At 45.2% G+C, this 18,475-nt stretch overlaps 1 long non-coding RNA gene across 7 annotated transcripts in view; it reads right to left on the bottom strand.

Annotated features, from left to right (window-relative positions):
* Positions 1-465: 465 nt before the first annotated feature.
* LOC110343136 overlaps positions 466-18,475 on the bottom strand; it is a 28,871-nt gene continuing 10,861 nt past the window's right edge. For 5 of the 7 annotated variants that reach the window (XR_005879814.1, XR_005879815.1, XR_005879816.1 and 2 more), the window contains 3 exons: positions 12,243-12,417; positions 9,791-9,876; positions 6,428-8,861 (listed from right to left, as the gene is read on the bottom strand). This is a non-coding gene — a long non-coding RNA (uncharacterized LOC110343136). Of the gene's footprint in view, positions 693-6,427; positions 8,862-9,790; positions 9,877-12,242; positions 12,418-18,475 lie in introns of those variants that run through there. The other 2 variants (XR_005879818.1, XR_002385332.2) reach the window with 2 other exon arrangements.

The raw sequence follows: 18,475 nt of genomic DNA, 5'->3' as shown, positions 1-18,475 counted from the left end.
CTGAGAGGAATGCACCGATTATCCTGTGACTCACTTGTGACCCTCTCTGCAACTTCATTTTGGATTGCTGTCTTCCCTTCTCAGTCAGGGACCTGCCTGTAGCTGGTGGGGCAGATGTTTCCGCAGGGGCTGAGAAGGAGATGTGTCTCATCTGCTGCGCGGCCTGTGTCCGAGAACGTGCGGAGGGTGTCAGGGATTGACAACACAGAGACTCGTTCAACGATGTAAAGAAAACTTTAAACAGGCCCCAAAAAGGTTCAAGAAAACTTCCTAAGAAAGGCTCCCACCAGAGAAGCTTCTGCTCTCTCCTCTCCCCTGGCTGGTTCTGCTCTGACACCAAAAACTGATCTGGGCGTGGCAGAAGAGGCGGTTAGTCTTTGGACAAGGTCGAGGTCAGGGTGGTTTCTGTGGGCAGGCCTTTTCCAGGAACGTATTGCCCCGGGCATTGTATTGTTTTTAGTAAACATGTTTTTAGTAAACATTGTCTTACAGCTGCCTACTCCCAGGCAGAAGGGAAAGTGGGTCTCTGCTCAAGGTCTGGTGTTCCCACAGAGATGCTGTGTGGAAGTAGCTTTCAGTCTGATGGTAGAGATAGGAGGAGTCGTCTGAAGCTGTAACGAGTGCTGGGAAGACTTTCATCGTCGTCAAGCCATTCATGTGTGGCCCTTGTGGGGATGAAGAGGGTTCCATTTCTGTGGAAACCATGTTTGGAAAGCAGTGGTCAGGGTTTACAGCATCCAATAGGCCAGACAAAAGTCACAGACTCCATGACTGTTGGGAAGTCACTAAGGTCATGAACTCATTAATAATCCTTATCATTACACAGAAACTCCTGATGTGTCTGGTACTGTGTCATTAAACACAAAGAGGCACACAGGCTATCAGTGAGGGAGTGTCAGATCACCTCTGCGCTACCCCTAGGTAGACAGAAGCCAACCCCCGGGATGGGAGACTGAGTTACTGCTGGACTCTGCTTGTCTACTTCCGTTAAGTCTTGAATATCCTGTGCTTGGGCCCAGAGATGTATGGGAAGTATCCAGGCCAGGCATGGCTCCTTACCATGAGTTTTGTGGAAATGATCCTAGGGAGGTTGAAGCCATGGTGTAGTTTACCTTTTGCTTCCCCTCCAAAGATGCATGAGACAGAAGCAAGGCTTCACCAGAAGTCACTGAAATACAGCTCCCCCAACAGCCTTCAGAAAATGAAGTGGCTGTGGCCACCCCAGGATAGTGTCATCACCCATCACTGGTGGCTTGCTCTCTTCCTGGGATAGGTTGTTTTATTGTGGGTTGGAGATGTTCCCAGTAGGCTCCTTGGTGAGGAGCACCTTGGTGTATGGTTTTGTGGCAACTGTTAGTGTTGATGACTGCTGTATCCACTCAGCTACATGAAAGTGGGGTTTAGATGAGTCCACCAGATACATTTATTAGGGAAAAACTTTTAAGTCATAGTAAATAACTGCAGCAGTCTTCCTGCTCCAGAAGATGCAGTCTCTGCCCTTCTGATGCTCTTACCTCAACTCAAAAGTGCTAGCCAGCTCCTCCTCTTCCTAATAAAGGACCACGTCTGCACACCTGAAAGCCGTGCCCATAGGATGTGGCCACCGCCGCGAGTTCACTGGCAAGGCAAGACGTCACTACAGCTACATGCTTCAGTAAATGTATGCCTGTCACCCACCGTTGTTAGACACTGGGGTGGGCACTTGTCTATAGTAGGGGACACGCTTTCCTCAGAAGTCATCAATGTTTGTTGGAGAGACATATCACAAGTCGGCTTGTTAAACACAGGGACAGTGTGTTGAGAAGTAGAAAGAAGGTGGTGTGGAAAAGTGTAGCGTGAGCATGAGAGGCAGGGAATTGCTGTGTGTGCGGGTGTGAGATATGTAAATAGGAATTGCTGTGAGTGAGTGTGTGCATGTGTGAGATATGATAGGAATTGCTGTGAGTGAGTGTGCGCATGTGTGAGATATGTAAATAGGAATTGCTGTGAGTGAGTGTGTGCATGTGTGAGATATCAGTGTGCAGACATGACTATGTACATGTGCATGTGTTTGTGAGTGTGCAGGTGTGTGAGTATTTACACACACACATTGTGTATGTGTGTGCATACATGTGGGCATACAGGTTTACCAGTATAGGTTTGCAAGCATGAGTAAGTGTGACTGCACTGAAGGGTTGGGTATGAGACAATGAAGGGATCACAGATCATTTACTCATCTTGTGCTCATTTCTAAGTTCCCACTCCAACCGTGGGCTGGAGAGCCCCATCATTTACCATTCACTAGTTTGATTCTTGAATTTCAATATCTGTGTATGTAGTTTGAAAGTTCCCTTCAAAAGTTCCTGTGTTGCTAACATGGTCACATGTAGTTGTATTTGAACCTAATTTAGGAACAGATGAGATCTTGACAATGGGTCCAGTGATGGCATTAGTGCCTTTGTAAGAGAGACCTGAGCTGGCCTTCTGGCTCTGTCTCACCTGTAATACCTCCTCTATGCTGTATTGAGGTGCTGTGAGTGGCCTTTGCAGAGGACAAGCACTGAGCTTCTGTGAGCTCTTGAACTTCTCAGCTTCTAGAAATATGAGCTAAATAAGCCTCTACTCCATAAAAATTGATTCATATGTGCCATTCACTAGGACATTGAATGCAAGCGTAGGCTACCTGAAGCAATGTCACCAGCCTGATCACAGTACACAACACTTCTGTCTTTGCCATGCAGTGAGGGCTTGCGTAGGCCTCTGTGTGGATATGTGCATTAACTGTAATCTGAACTTTGCCTTAGGGTGCCCTGGTCTTGCCGAAGGCTGTGTTTTTTGAGGCCTTACCCTGTTCAGCTCTCTCTAGCACCGTATGCAGACCAGACTTTGAGTCCAGGGACTGAGCACATCAGACAAGCTGACATATCATGTTCCCAGTAATCAGCCAGGCCCTGAGCTAGATGTGGGAGTATGAAGACAGGACAATTTCAGACAAGGATCATGGATCAGAATCAGGCTATTGAGGTAACTGTGAAGGTGAGTATATCTCGACATCGCCTTTTGCCCCATAGTTAGTGGTCTTCACCTCCTTCCCAACCCCCCATTCTACTGGGTAGGAATCTTTTAACATGACATCACCGTGTCCCAAAGATCTGTGCTTACAGACAAATGGGCCTCATTATTCATGTGGATGACATCTTTCCATGTAGATGAATCATGGTGTCTAATCATTGTGGATGCTGATAATAAACAGTCGATTGGGCTATTTCAAACAGTCACTGTCACTGGCTGAAGCCATCTGCTCACCACCAGGAACAGCTGAACTGAGTACGGCCATGGGGCAGCGTGTGATTGTTGTCCCTTTATAGATTTGTTTGGGAAGAACTTTCTGGTGATTAATTAGCCACTTCCTCACTGATTCACCATATGTGGGACAGTTAGCATGTGGTCCCTGGTATCCTTGGCAAATCTCCCTCAGCCCATCCCAGGAGGCCACTGGTGAAACATACAGGAGGGGCTGGGTCAAGGCCAGGTGGACAGCTGTGAGGAAAGACGTGCTGTGATAACAAACATGGAGAGAATGGGAGGAGCCCACAGAAGTATGAACAGGGACCTGTCCCTTGCCACACTACTCTTCCAAACAGCGCTTACAGTGAAGGGAAGGTGTGGTGGCTCCAATGAGCATAGCCCCAAAAGTTCAACCATTTTAATGTTTGGTCTCCAGTTAGTGGAACTGTTTAGAAAGGATTAGGAGGTATGGACTTGCTGGAGGAAGTGTGTCCCTGGGAGTGGGCTTTGAGGTTTCAAAATTCCATGCCAGGTCCATTCTTTCTATCTGTCTATGGAGAAGTATTTAAAATGCTCAGCTACTATTCCAGCGCCATTCCTGTTTGCTTCATGTTATGATGATCATGAGATAACTGTCTACAATTTTAAGCAATCCTCCAACTAAAAGCTTTCTTTTTTTAATACAATTTCCTTAGACATGGTATTCCCACAGCAACAGAACAGTAACTAAGACAGAAACTGGTACCAGGAGTGGGGAATTGATGTGATAGGCCTGATCCTGCGGTTTGTTGGAGGAATGAGGAAGACTTTGAGACTTTAGAATAGAAGGCAGCTGAATGCTTTAAGCAGGGCTTAATGGACCAAACTAGACCATGGAAGACAGTAGTGCTGAGAGTGATTTGTAATACAGAGGTCCAGCTCTGAAGAGGTTTCAAAAAGGAAGAATATTAACAGCTGGCATAGAGAATTTACTTAGGATATTTTGGCAAAAAAGTGGCTGCCTTTTGCCTTCGTCGAAAGAATCTTCCTGAAGCTAAACTGAAGAGTTTTGGGCTGACATCATTGGCAGAGGGCATTTCAAGATGGTATTGACTGTGTCCCACAATTATTAGTGATTACTCTTACACAGATCTACAATGAGAAGGAGCAAGAGGGACAGAAAGAAATACAAGTTGTACAGATTAAAGGGGGGGAAGGAGCACCAAGAAATGTAATGTTGGGGCCCAGTCTTGTGCTCAAGGAGGTTAAAAGTTGTTTATTTGGGGCCAAATGGCTGCAGGACTGGGCAGGACAAAAACTTTCATCTACAATGTGCAAGAAGGCAGCCTGCATTCTTTTAGGGACAAAATCCACCCTGTGTATGACTAGCCATCCCTATGGTCCAAATTAAAGATATATGACTCATGCCTGTACAGAATTTCCATCTGCAATCAAGAATTTATCTGAGCAGAAAACAATCAAACCCTAGGAACAAATTCCTCCTCTTCTAGGACCCCAAACAGAAATTTCCAGAAGTAAACTGGTTTCTTGAACTTCTCAATGGAGCCCTCGGGTTCCTGGAAGTGTATCTGCATGCCACTGCATCCAGCCTTCCACTATCAACTGTTTGTGCGTGTGTTTTCAATTCTTTAGTTAACAAGAAACAGGGACCCTTGTTGTAGAGATCCCCAGTGGCATTACTTCCTGGGCATCTAGAGTCTCTGTTGAGATTATCTCTAAGGAGGCTGTAATTCTTGGGGATTATAGCTTGGGACGACCCACCAGAGCTCTCTCCCAGATGTAATGGTCAACCAGTTATCCAAGTCCCATGCAAAACCTGCTTCCTATGCAGATCCCCAGCCTGGGTAAGAGGCAACCTAATTTACCCCTTCTTCCCTTCTGAATGGAAAGGAGCATTGCCAAGGTCACAAAGACCTGAGTAGGCTGGGGATCCCTACATTCAACCCAATTGCTTCTGCCTAGCTGTTAACACTTCTGCCTGGCATTTCCTCCCATTCATTGCCCAGGGTTCCCCTGAACATCCTTTTAATCGCATCTCTCCTGTTCTCTAGAACAGAGTTAGCTGCCCATGGAAGAGAGTCATTCATGCTAGTTTTCTTTCTATTGCTATGACACAATACTCTGATAAAAAACAATTTAGGAGAGAAATGGTGTTTAGTTCAGCTTAAAATTCTAGGTTAAAGTCCTTCGCTGTGGAGAAGTGAAGCAACAGGAATAAAACAGCTAATCACAGTGGATTGCAGACAGAAATGAATCCAACAGGCTGGTTTTCAGCTAGCTTCTTCTACTCTTCCCATTCTCTACAGTTCATGGCTCAATACTCTGGAGTAAGTACAACTTACTTCCATGTTGGTTCTTTCCCTTATCAATATAGGTAAGCAAGACAGTGCTCCACCGACGAGCCCACAGGCCAACCTCATCTAGACAATGCCTCTTGGAGTCTCTTCTCAGGTGACTCTTGGTTTATGTCAAATTGAGAGTTAAAAAAGACACCACAGGCTAGGCGGCGGTGGCGCACACCTTTAATCCCAGCACTCGGGAAGCAGAGGCAGGTGGATCTCTGTGAGTTCAAGGCCGGGCTGGACTGATAGCCTCCAAAACAATACAGAGAAACCCTGTCTCGTAAAAAACCAAAAAAAAAAAAAGACACCACAGATCACAGATGTCCACCATTCTGCTCCCATAATGCACCCTGCTTGCCCAAAGCCAGTGTTATCACAGCACCCCGAGAATGAGCACCTGGGTATTCTTGTTGTCAGGTATATTGGTTGAGAATGTGCAGAGGAAGCAACTCAGGAAAAAGAAGGATGAAGCTTCCCTGCGAGTCTGGCTGGGCTTGTGGTGAGCCAGGGGCTTCATCTCCTTCATAGGGTGTTTGAAAGCAAGGAATGAAGCCATACTTCAGAATGAACTCCCCCCACCCAGGTAATTGGAAGACTGGTAGCCCAACCTTGACTAGCGTTAATGGAATATGGGATGTAGAGCAGATAAACTACAATGAGAAGAAGTGTGTGTGTGTGTGTGTGTGTGTGTGTGTGTGTGTATGATATGTATGAGAAGGCAGATAGGTAGATAATTTACAGTGAGAAGAGGAAGTGTGTGTGTGTGTGTGCATGTATGTGTATGTAGGTAGGTACCTATGTACACATGTACACATATAAATGATGGAATATTTATACATATACATAAAGAAAACTATTGCATGACAAAAATTTTGTATCAGCTACACATTAGACTTAGTTAAGCATTAAATAGTCAGGATGCCCTGAAATTGACCTTTGGGACAGAGTATAGCATTCAGTTATGACTTTGGTCTTGACCTACAATGACAGGCCAGATCAGTTGGCTCTCTGCCTATTGTAACACCCTTCTTGGCTGCTCTGTTTTCCTGTACGTCAAGGATTGGATGATGTTGTAGATTAGTGGTTCTCAACCTTCCTAATGCTGTGCCCTTTAATACAGTTCCTCATGTTGTGGTGACCCCCAACCATAAAATTATTCTGTTGCTACTTTATAATTGCACTTGTGCTACTGTTATGAATCATAATGTAAATATCTGTGGTTTCTAGTGGTCTTAGGCGACCCCTGAGAAAGGGTCTGTTGAGTCCTAAAGGGGTTGCGACCCACAAGTTGAAAACCACTGCTACAGATCATCATCCTGGCTAAGCAGTGGAGTTGCTGTGATAAGCTGTGCATATCATTTACATTCAAGCCAATCTATGAAGATTCACTTTCAGATAACCATTCTAAATACCATGTACAAGAAACATCTCCTTCCACACTTTACAGTTTGACCCATGTAAATGTAATGCAAATAATGGTGTATTAATAAAATACTATAATAAATGTTATTCTGAAATTCATTAGTTTTAGATGTAAAATTTATAGGAGTTACATAAAGTGATTAATAGAAAATCTCATCCCCCCCTTTCTCTCTCTTGTATCATCCCTCTCTCTCTCTCTCTCTCTCTCTCTCTCTCTCTCTCTCTCTCTCTTTCCCTCTTTCTCTTTCTCTCTCTCAGCTCTGCATTGGTTGGTTACTCCTAACCCCGCTGTCCTTCCCTGTCCATCAATAAAACTCCATGTGCGATCATTGAGTCACGGTTTGTGTCTCGTTACTGGATAAGCCTACAGATAACCCCACCACTCTTCATCAAGAGCTACTGGTAACTAACATACATACATACATATAATATGTATATATTGCATATTTGTATATGTAATATATTTATATATGTAACAATAATTATTAAAGAAAAAGAGGTCACACATTTAAGAAAGGGTGGGAGAGGCTGGGAAGAGAGAAGGAACTGTTGTAACTGATTTTAATTAAAAAATAAAATAGAGTTGGGCATGGTGGTGCACATCTTTAATCCTAGCACTCCAGAGAATCATGGACATTTCCTATTTAAGTCCCAGCCAATGTCTGGCCTTGATCTGTTTGGCTTGATGTTCAAATGTCTAAAGAATCTAATTGGTCTAGGTTGAGTGTGTCACCTTCATATTATAGCATACATTTAGAGATGGTAGAAGTAGAAGATGTTGGGTCCCCAAAGGAAAATCAAGGTGCCATTGACTAGATATGGAGGACCAACCAGATCCTGGGACTATAAAAGCACACAACTCAGTCAAAATGCCTCAGGATGGACCAGTTACAGTCAGAAAGCAAAGTACACACCCACAGAGCAAAGCCATCTATAAATGCGACCAGGAGCCTATCTGATGAGTGTCGCAAACTTGATTGACAACAAATTCCTCTGGAGTCGGTTCAAGCTAAACTCTCATGGCAGGACAGAGCAAGGCTGATGGATTTTGTTTATGGAAAGTGACCATTTGGTAATCTTACAGTCACACTCCAGCTATTGTCTCACAGGATATGAGATAAGATTCACACGCATCAGGAAAGGTGTGTCTAACGCAGCACGTTGTTCCAGCAAGGAACTAGATACAGGAAGCATGAGATTTCTAACTGAAACTCCAAGTTCAGCAACTCCCTACAAGCACAGCACTATAAGGCTCAGGGCCAACTTTGAGCTGGAGCCTAGAGCCACATGAGAACTAGTGAGCACCTGAGCCCCAGCCTTGGGGCGGCCACTAGTAGGATATGTCTTCCTGTAGAGATCAGTTGATCTCTTTAGCTCTTGTGCACCCATCTTTAGTGTGGGACTGGTTGTTATAGTAACAGTCCTACCATATTCTCTAAAGCTACAGCTGAAAGGCTGAGACTGGGCAGTAAACTAATAATTGTTTCATCTGAGGACCTGTGTGTGTGTGTGTGTGTGTGTGTGTGATAGTAGTGGCAGTGTGATTTTCTACTCTGGCAGAGATTCTTATCATGCCTCTATCCCATGTACTCAGTAGAGTGACTGAGTTGTGATGAGCTCTCACTAGATACTGCTTTGATGGGTGGAGTTGACTCAGAGACTAAACCCCACTATCTCAGGGTATTGTGATGATAAAGCCTGTGGTAGACTCCCCTCCACTTCAGTCATTCCAGAGAATGGGAACACCCACTTTGGGACAGCTCGAGTGCCACCACTGGAAACTTCATGTCAGGGTCTTTGGAGGACATTCCATTCGAACCAGGGTACGATCTAAGATCAAACAATGGGAAGATAGTAAGACAAAGGTGGAAGGCTTAATCACGCATGAGTATGCAATTCACAAACAGATGGACACCATTCAAAGAGAGTCCATTTGTTTGGAACAGTCTGTTGAATTTAACTAGATTCTACCTTTAATGTAAATACGTCAAGACAAGAAAATGTCTTTAAAGTCAACAACGATCAAGCAGATTTTTCTTTGAAGATTCAGCTAAAAATGGGTAAAAAAAAAGTGTTTGCTTTTACATTAAGACAATCCAGTTCGTCTGTGTAGACAGTGGGCCATGTGCTTGCCAAAGGCTTCCCCCATGCTGCTCAGTGCTGATGCATGTAGGGGACAGAGACAGAGCAAAGCCAAGCTCCGGTCTTCGTGAGGCCTTAAGATATTCTGTCATAGGGCTGGGGAGACAGCTCCCTGGGTAGGAGCACTCAGAGCACAGGAAACTGAGTTTGGAATCCCAGCATGCATCTCTGTAAGAACCAGGCTGTGCACCTGCAACCTAAGCACAGACAGAGCTGTGGGGGCTTCCTGGTCGGCCAGCATAGCTGCAAACCAGTGACAGGATGGAGAGTGACAGAGCAGAACCCCTGGCACCTCCCGTGACCTCCATATATGCAAGTGGGCACACTTGTGCACACACGCACACACGTGGATGCACCCCCACACACATTATCCAGCTTTTTGTCTAAATTCTTTACATTGAACCCAGAGCACTCTAAATGACTAGTAACATTTAGATCGTTAAATAAATTGATATATCCATATGCTGGAATATAATAAAGACATTAAAGTTATATTCTGATGGATTTAAATGATGCCATCAATTTAAAACATTTGAACTATGCCATATACTTTGGAAAACTATTTTAAAGTGAACATGCATCTATATTTATAGATTATGGTATCATACCATACATACCAACAGGCTGCTGAGTCCCTTGGCTGTCCCGGAGAAGAAAAGCATGTGACTTACAGATGCCCATCAGGTTTGCTGTAGTTTAAGTGCTAATGGGAGAACCATGAAGAATGTGGAGGGTTATTAAAAGGGACGCTTTAAGCATTCAGTAATAAAGCAAAAACTAAGATTAGCATTTAAATATCACCAGAAGAATCAAGACCACACACAGGGAAATGGCCCTGCAATCTACCATGCCCCCAGTGGATAGGCACTCAGTGATAAAGGAAAAATGAGATTAACATTTAACGATCACAAGAACAATAAAGACCACACACATGGCAGTCTGCCATGCCCCCAAGAGTGGTAAGGGGCAAGGACGAAAGGCCACCTGACTTGAGACTTTTTACAGTCTGAATCTGAAGCTCCATCCCCTTGAGAGCATGAGGGAGGGTCCTATTCTTTCTCCCAACCTTCTGAGACTGTTTTTTAGGAAATTCATAATGGGCTCCCTCATAAGGTCCCAGGGCAGAGACACGGAACATGGGGACTTCCTGGCTCCTGTGGGAACTCTGTAGTTCCCTCTCCCTCAGTGTCTCCCTGAAGTGTGACAGTCTTCAAGATCCAGAATCTAAAAGCAGGGATGGCAAGCCCAAGGCTCCTCTGCTGGACAGTGAGGAAGGGACACATTTCCCTGACAGGTTCACACTTTTGGGATGTCTGCAGCCAGTCACTGGGTGGCACTACCTGATTGTTCCCATCCCACAAAGGGGTCTCAGGAGCAAGCCTCATTTAAACATGGCAGGAATGAGCAGGCCCATCCAGGGAGCTCAGAATCGGCAGTGACACCAGGTCTCAGAGAAGCAGAGACCTGGGAGGGAGCTGGGCCACGCCCAGCCCACTCCAGTCTCTTTTCCTTTCTTCTGCTCTGTGAAGGGCGGATTAGAGCCATGAGAGCCTGGCAAAGGAAGGATGCTGTTTGCACTGGGTAGGGCCTTCCCCGCTTGGCCTGCCTCTGATCCTCTTCCCTCCCAGTGACCTCTTTGAAAAGCTCTGGCCTTTTCCAAGGTCTGGGAAAAATAGCCAAGGAGTGCATAGGACCGCCTCCTTTCAGGAGGCTTTTCCTCCCTTTCATGTGGTGAAGGATCCTGCTTGGAGGCCCCATTGTGTAAACACTTTAATTGCAAGCCTAATACAAACCAGAGCAGAAGCATCCTTCCAAGAATGCTTGTTTGGATTCATTACCGGTTTCAGAGGGGGACCCGGATCCCTCTCTTATCTGCTCTTGGATCAGCTGAAGGCTGTACTTGTTTAAAAGGGGTTTAGCTGAAGACACAGCGCATTATCACTGTTCCCACCCTGAGCCTTGGAAGGTCGTTTGCTCTAAAGATCACCACAGCTCAACTCCTAATGGGTGAGGAAACGCAGACTTCTGGGAACAGCTCCTGGTCTGCAGCTGGTGGCCTGGAGGAGGTCGCAAAGAAGGGTCTTCCCACACTCCCTGTACCACCCAAAGTGGGAGGGTGAAAACAGGCCGTGTGCTCCACAGAGAACAAACTGGGTGCAGACTGTGTGTCTCGGGGCTGGGAATCTTTCTCTTAGAACTGTGGACTAAGGTACGCTTGAACAGGTACCACCCACATCTGAGACACCACAAATAACACATCTCTTCCATGGTGAGAGACAACCAGGGACAGAATGCCATCCCCTTTGAACTGAGAGGTGTGTGTTCAGTTCATATCTTCTAACTGTGGCCTGATGTCTTTGAAGTTGCCTCAGCTCTTGAGGCAGAATCCGAAGTACTTGGAGGTGACCAAGACTCCCTGAACATTCTCATGCCAAGTACGACTTCTCAATGAACAAACTTGGCTGTGGAGATGGCTGTGGGCTGATGTGAGGCTTCTATGGGTGATGGCAATCCCAGGCCAGGCTCCAGTCCCTGCTTTTCTTAACACCAATGAACCACTGATTTGGAGTCAAAGTTGCAGTGGGAACATCACTAACATGAAAGAACTTCATCTTGAGACCTTTCGCCCTCTTCCTCCTTGTCCACCAGTCTGATGGGAGACGCTGTTTGAACTGGGAGACATACTGGGGGTTACATGGCAGGATAGTTGATTTGGAGAGCTAGAAAAAAGACTTTCTTAGACTCTAGACCAAGTGAGATATCCATTCTACCATATGAATTCCTGGGGACCATTAGCTAAGGTACCCACCATTTTATTGGACAGGATATTCCAGGGACTTTCCCTTAAGAGAAAGTACATCTAGAAATTCTCTCTCATGCTCAGAGGGTACGGTGTCTATGACAAGATATGCTCAGTACACTTTCTTGGCATAGAAAGGAATCTAGAGTTCTCCCACTCAAGAAACCCAAGGCTAAACCAGAGGCTCTGCATTGAATTTCCAGTTTTGTCTGACTCAGTTCTTAAAGTAACTCAAGTGCATCTCTCCAGGACCAGGAATCAGAACTCACCATGTGCTCTGTCCTTGTTGAGGACTCAGAGGTGAAGTCTTGGCTGGTGGCTGCTCAGCTACACTCTTATCACTTTGTGAGAGCTGCAGTTAGTGGCTTGCTCAGTCGGGTGCTCCATAAAAATTCCAAGTCTGTCATTTCCTCTGAGATGAATGCCAATAGCTGCTTTGTTTGCCTATTGATGTAAACCATAAGATAGCTCTAACCGATGTCCTGAGGACTTCCGTAAATTAAAATCTTCTACCAGGGATTTTAGTTTAAAAACTCATGTGCAGTGCGCGAGAACATTAAAATGAGGTTTCCCCAACACTGACCCTAACTGTAGAGCTATCCCTGACACCAAGCCAAACACTCACTTATTTCACTTGAACTTGGATTCTGGAAAGGGAATACACAACCTATACATGGTCCAGTGACGTTTTTACAAAGCATCATGGATTGTCTGTAGTCTGGCATGTCACCCTATGAAAATATGTCTCTAAACCAAATACTAATGGTTTTATTTTTATATAGTGAATGGGGTTGTAGAAGCCAGAAGGAAATTCTGCCTTCCAGACTGCTTATTTTACTTGGGAAGGGAAAATGCTTCACTAATGGGCGTCCTTGAATGCAAACTGAGCCAAGGTGAAACATTGCCAAGTTTAATGGGGTAAAAATTCCTAAGAGCAACACCAGCAAATTGTTTTCGGGAGCAATGCCCACTACCAGCGTGATTATGTATTAAGGCTGGGAAGTCTCCATCTTCTTTAAGTCACAATGACAGAGAAAACAGAACACAATGATTAATACATGGTGAGAGGAGCAAAGTGCTCTTCCTAGACAGGAACAGTCACAAATACTTAGAAGCAAATTAATTACCCATAAACGACAAAGACATAAAAGCCAACAACGTTTGCATTCAGGGGCTTATAACAGTCTATCAAGGCATTACCTGTGAAGAATGGCTTTCAAAACCTGTGAAAAGTAAACAAGAGACCTCCACATTCTATACGCAGTCACTTGCAGGGAAGAGAATGTGTGTAGTTGTACAGAGGAATTAGCCTAAAGGGTTTTTTATGAATTTGGCAAGAAAATAATTTTGAAATGTATCCAGAACAATTGGCTTGGACTTCTAAAAGGCAATCGGAGACATAAGTGTACCACAGACAATGGTTGTGGTCTTGTCTCCCAGATATTACCGTATATTTTAAGAGTGACGTGCATGAATTTGTTAGATGATTGCCTTGAAGTCTGAGGAACAGATGAATGCAGCGCACAGCACAGAGGAAAAGGAGATCACAGAGAGCCATGTGTGGAACTTGACATGTCCAAGAGCCATACTTAATAACAGGAACTATAATTAGAAAAAACAGGTTTTAATCACGCATTTGATTTAATCCAATATAACCAGGCAGAGAGTCATTTCAACATATGATTGATCAAAAACCACTAACAAGAGATTTGGTTTTTGTATTTTCAACTTTTAGTTTTGGTGTACCAAAGGCTTTGACGTCTGCTCTACCTGCTTTTAGGTGTTCAGTCATCTAGGCTTGTAGTGGAAATTATGTCCTTTGTGGTGGTTTGAATAAAAGGAACCCCCATAGGCTCATAGTGAGTGGCACTATTAGGTGAAGTGACCTTGTTGGAAGAAGTGTGTCACTAGAGGTGGGCTTTGAGGTTTCAAATGTGTCAGCCGGGCCCAGTGTCACTCTTTCTTCCTGCTGCCTGACAATCCAGATGCAGAACTCTCGGCTACCTCTCCGGCATCATGTCTGCCTGCACATCACAATGTTTCCCAACATGACAATAATGGACTAAACCTATGAACTGTAATCTAGCCCCAATTAAATGTTTTTCTTTATAAGAATTTCTTTGAGCCAGACAGTGGGGGCGTGCACATCTTTAATCCCAGCACTCGGGAGGCAGAGATAGGCAGATATCTGTGAGTTTGAAGACAGCCTGGTCTACAGAATGAGTTCCAGGTCAGGCTCCAAAGTTACAGAGAAACCCTGTTTGGGAAAAACAAACAAACAACAATAAACAAAAAAGAGTTATTGCAATCATGGTGTCTCTTTACAGCAATAGAAACCCTAACTAAGACAACCTTTACAATATACATCACAGGACAAAGAATTTTATGTTTTTACATCATCAAGAAGGCAATGTTCAAGGAGACTAGGTAAATTCTACGATGTTCCCACAATGATATGAAGAATCTAGAAGCCAATCGTAATGAATCAAAACCACACTGTAAGTCATTAGATGTACTAAGGTCTAGACAAAATAGATTATAATTGAAATCTAAAAATCAGAAAAGCTAGTGGTGAACTATACACTGTCATGACTGCATGACCCTGAGGATCTGCAGGCCTGAGATGTCAGATGGTATGAGCTGAGCCACCTGTAACAGGACCAGGTCCTAGGCAGGTGGTTTGGCATTTCTAGCCCAAGACTTAAAGATAGAGACTGTCTCAAGAGTGAGAGTGATTCAGACAGATGCCTGCATTAGGCAGCCCTGGTGGGGTGAGGCAGCATGCAGAAGTTTCCAGGCAATGATCCAATTTGGAAGTCCAGAAGGGTGTTGACCAATACTGGGGAATTTGTCCACAGTGACCAGAGCCCTGCCAAGGAAGCACCACCCAAAACTGAAGTCATGCCCTTCATGGGAGGAGGCCACAGGGAAGTCAAACTCTCCTAAGAGCCACCAGAGTCTCAGGTGAGGTAACAATACTGGAAGAACAAGGAGGCACTCTGTCCAGAGAGAGAACAAGATGAAGGTTGATGCCTGAGATGGACAGCCAATGACTCAGAGAACTCTGCAGCAGACAGCTGTGTGCCCCAGATTCCCTCAGGGAAGTCCTCACTCACTCTGCCTCCAGTTATACCTGGAGACTAGGTCTTTAGAAGAGTAATTAAGATTAAATTGGACCACTGGGGTTAGCCCTGTTGGAAGAGGAAATTGGAACACGAATCACAACACAATATGATCTGAAGACACGTGTGTGACAGTCACCTCCAAGCCCAGGAGAGAGGTCCCAGAAGAAATGCACATCACTGACTGATTCTGGCCTTCAACCTCTGAGCTGTGGAGAAAACAAGCATGGGGTGTTTAAACTGCTTGATCTGGGGTCCTCTGCTGTAGCTTGCCCTAACACACTAATACCCTAACACTGGAGTGGAAACAAATTACCACACCTAGGGGAATCCCCCAAGAGTGCAGGGGAAGACTCAGCAAGAACACATTGCCATGGGGCAAAGCCCTGGGAACTTGCTGCTGGGTCTTTTGGGGCAAAGAATCTGAAGATGGGCAATCAGTGCTAAACCTTACCTGGAAAGACCCCACCCAATACCAGACAGAGACAATGCGGGGTATGCCAGATCAAACACAGGGTGTTCAGCTAAACTCAAATTTCAAATACATAATATTGCAGAGAACATGCTTATTTTTTGAAAAATTACAGAGGAGCCTGTACAAAAACTATTAAGAAAAGCATCTGGATTAATTAAAAAGTGTGGATCAACTTTTCTCTTTCGGAATAGGGCCTCAGGGCCAACGAGAGGCATGGGTAGCACAAGTATGATCACCTGAATTCAGTCACAGGAGCCTGTATGGTGGAAGGAAAGAACTGACTCCTATGGATTGTCTTTTGTTCCCTAAATGTTCACTGTGGCTCATGCATACCTGCCCCTGCACACACACATGCACAAATAAATAATATTAATAATAATAAATGCATAATAAAAACAGAATCAATAATAATAGGACTAAAAACACCTTTAAAATACGTAAATGAGGATGAGCGTATGGTTCAACTCATACTGCTCTTAATGGTTGAGTAAGAACGAGCCCATATGCTGCCATATTTGAAGACCTTGTCCCTAGCTGGCAGTGCTGTTGGGGGAGGTTCGGGAGGTGGGTCTCAGCTGGAGGAAGTGTGTCACTGGAGAGGGGCTTTAAGAGCTCCTCTGCACACATCCAGTTCACCCTTTCTGTTTCTTGCTCGAGGTTCAAGATGTGAGCTCCCAGCTTCCTGCTCCTGCCGCCATGCTTGCCTCTTGCTTCCCCACCATGTTGGACTCAACCCTCTGGAAGCACAAGCCCAAATAAATTCCCCTTCTGTAAGTTGTCTCGGCCACGGTGTTTAAGCACTGCAACAGAAAAGTGGCGAATGCACTCTTCTTCTAGTGGAGCAGCAAGTTAATAACGTGTTCATAGCTGTGGCTCCTGTTAAATAACTTATGGGTATTTGCACTCAGAGCCATAGTGAAGCAGATAAAGGTGGAGAAGGACAATAATTAATATCTCACTATGCAGTCATGACCGTGAAAGAGAATGATGAAATCCGGACGCTGAGTGGAATGTGGGGAATGCGGGAAAATATGAATATTTGATCTATAAAAATTCCTCTTTTAAATCCAGCTGTTGGTTAATTGTTGACTTGATTATGAACAAGTAAGAGGCTGGCCCCTCTGTGCTCACAAGGCAAAGACTGCTGACTAATGAACACCCTGGAGGAATTCTGCCTGGGATATTACTTGGGGGCTGGGGAGCCTGCACTCTAGGGACTTCAATCCAGGAGACGCCTTCTCCAAGTGCCCCTGAGTTCACAAGCTCATAGCATTTCTGGATGCCCAGGATTCTTTCATGGGTACCACAAAGCACTAAATGATTTTCTCAGTGTACTTAATTGAGAACAGCCATGTAGGGATGTAGGCTTTGACATTCTCCTGGTTCAGTTGTGTTCTCCCAAATGTCCATGATCTAGAAACTGAGTTTCCAGTGTGACAGAGTTGAGGCATCTTTGTGAGCAGGCCTGGGCCACTGGAGACCCCACCCTCAGAAGGGGTTAATGCTGGTCTCTAGGAGCTGGCCTGTCCCTCACTCCAGGGGCCTCTTGGTGCTGCAGTCCAGGGGCCCTCCCCAATTGGGTCACCTTACCACGGACTTAAAGCCTTCAAACCTGTGAGCTAACAGCCTCTTTCTTCACAAAGTATAAAGCCTCAGATATTTTATTATAGCGATAGAAAATGGAATGAAGTTTTAGTGTTTTTTTTAACTATTTAAAAATTTAATTAAAACACAATTGTAGTACCCAACTCCAATCCCTCCCACATGCCCTCAGATCTCTCTCAAATTTATGGACTCTTATTCTTTAAGTATTATTGTTATATATGTGTCAGTAAGTACATGTAATGGCGCAATGGGAACAAGCCATTTCCAGTCCAAGTAGATCTTCCGTCCAGCTTTGGAGGCCCCTGTATGAGCCCTGCTGGGGCCCACAACTGTATCTCCATCTTGAAGCCTCAGGTCCATTGGAGTCACACGTCATTTCTCCTTTTCTGGGTTCCCCCAGGGGATACTGGGATATGCTGAGATGTTTGCTTCAGCCAGGCCTGCAACCTTAACACCTCTTCTCTGCCTCAGAGGGGGCTGCACTGTGAGAGTCACTATCCCAGGTCTGGGGTCATGTCTGTGTCTTCCTGTGTTAACACAATGCACCTATCCATTCCCAGCAGCGTCTCCAGTTTGGGCAAGGCTCGTCCCAGCACAGCCTCCACTCTGATGGCCCTCGGCCCTTGCCCTTTCGTGTCCTCCCCCGTGTGCTGGACTGGAGTCTACGCCCTATGCTTCCTTAGCTTTCTGACTCCTCCCATGCGTGTGCCTAGGCTGCAATGACACTGTCATTTCCTTTTTTACCCTTTTGCACCGCTCAGCCACATCATATTTGGATTGAAAAGCGGGATGTGAAGGGGGAGGATTCTGAGTTCTTTCTGGAACAAACAGAACAGTCGTATGAACAGATGCCAGGATGGGAGGCAGGCACAATTCATTTGGGGCATATTAATGTTTCTGCCTAGAGGGCTTCATATGGTTCAGACAGCTCACGTTCTGTGGGTTATATAGCCTAGGGTTAAGTGGATGACACCACTGGATCGCTGCCTCCCTAGGAGGAGACCCAGCCAGCACTGGCGGGTGTTTACTCTCAGAAGAGGTCAACATATGTTATGCAACACTTACAGCTGGTAGAAGAGCCGTCGCACCCTTGGAACCAGTGCTGTCCTATCAACATCAGGGCCCAGAGTGAGGTACTGTCCCTCTGCAGGGCGTACTTGAGACATAGGCTTTAGGGAGGTGGAGATGTAGTCACTCCACTGCTAGCCACCCTGCTAGTGTCACTTCCCTGAGGATGCAGGTGACTGGCCCACTCCTCGTTGTTCCTGCTAAGCGTGCACATCTCCTAGAGACCCTGATT

This window comes from Mesocricetus auratus, unplaced genomic scaffold (assembly GCF_017639785.1).
Source record: "Mesocricetus auratus isolate SY011 unplaced genomic scaffold, BCM_Maur_2.0 Super-Scaffold_100010, whole genome shotgun sequence".
Taxonomy (NCBI): domain Eukaryota; kingdom Metazoa; phylum Chordata; class Mammalia; order Rodentia; family Cricetidae; genus Mesocricetus; species Mesocricetus auratus.
The sequence above is the reverse complement of the archived record's forward strand: the minus strand, read 5'-3'. Positions and strand labels throughout refer to the sequence as shown.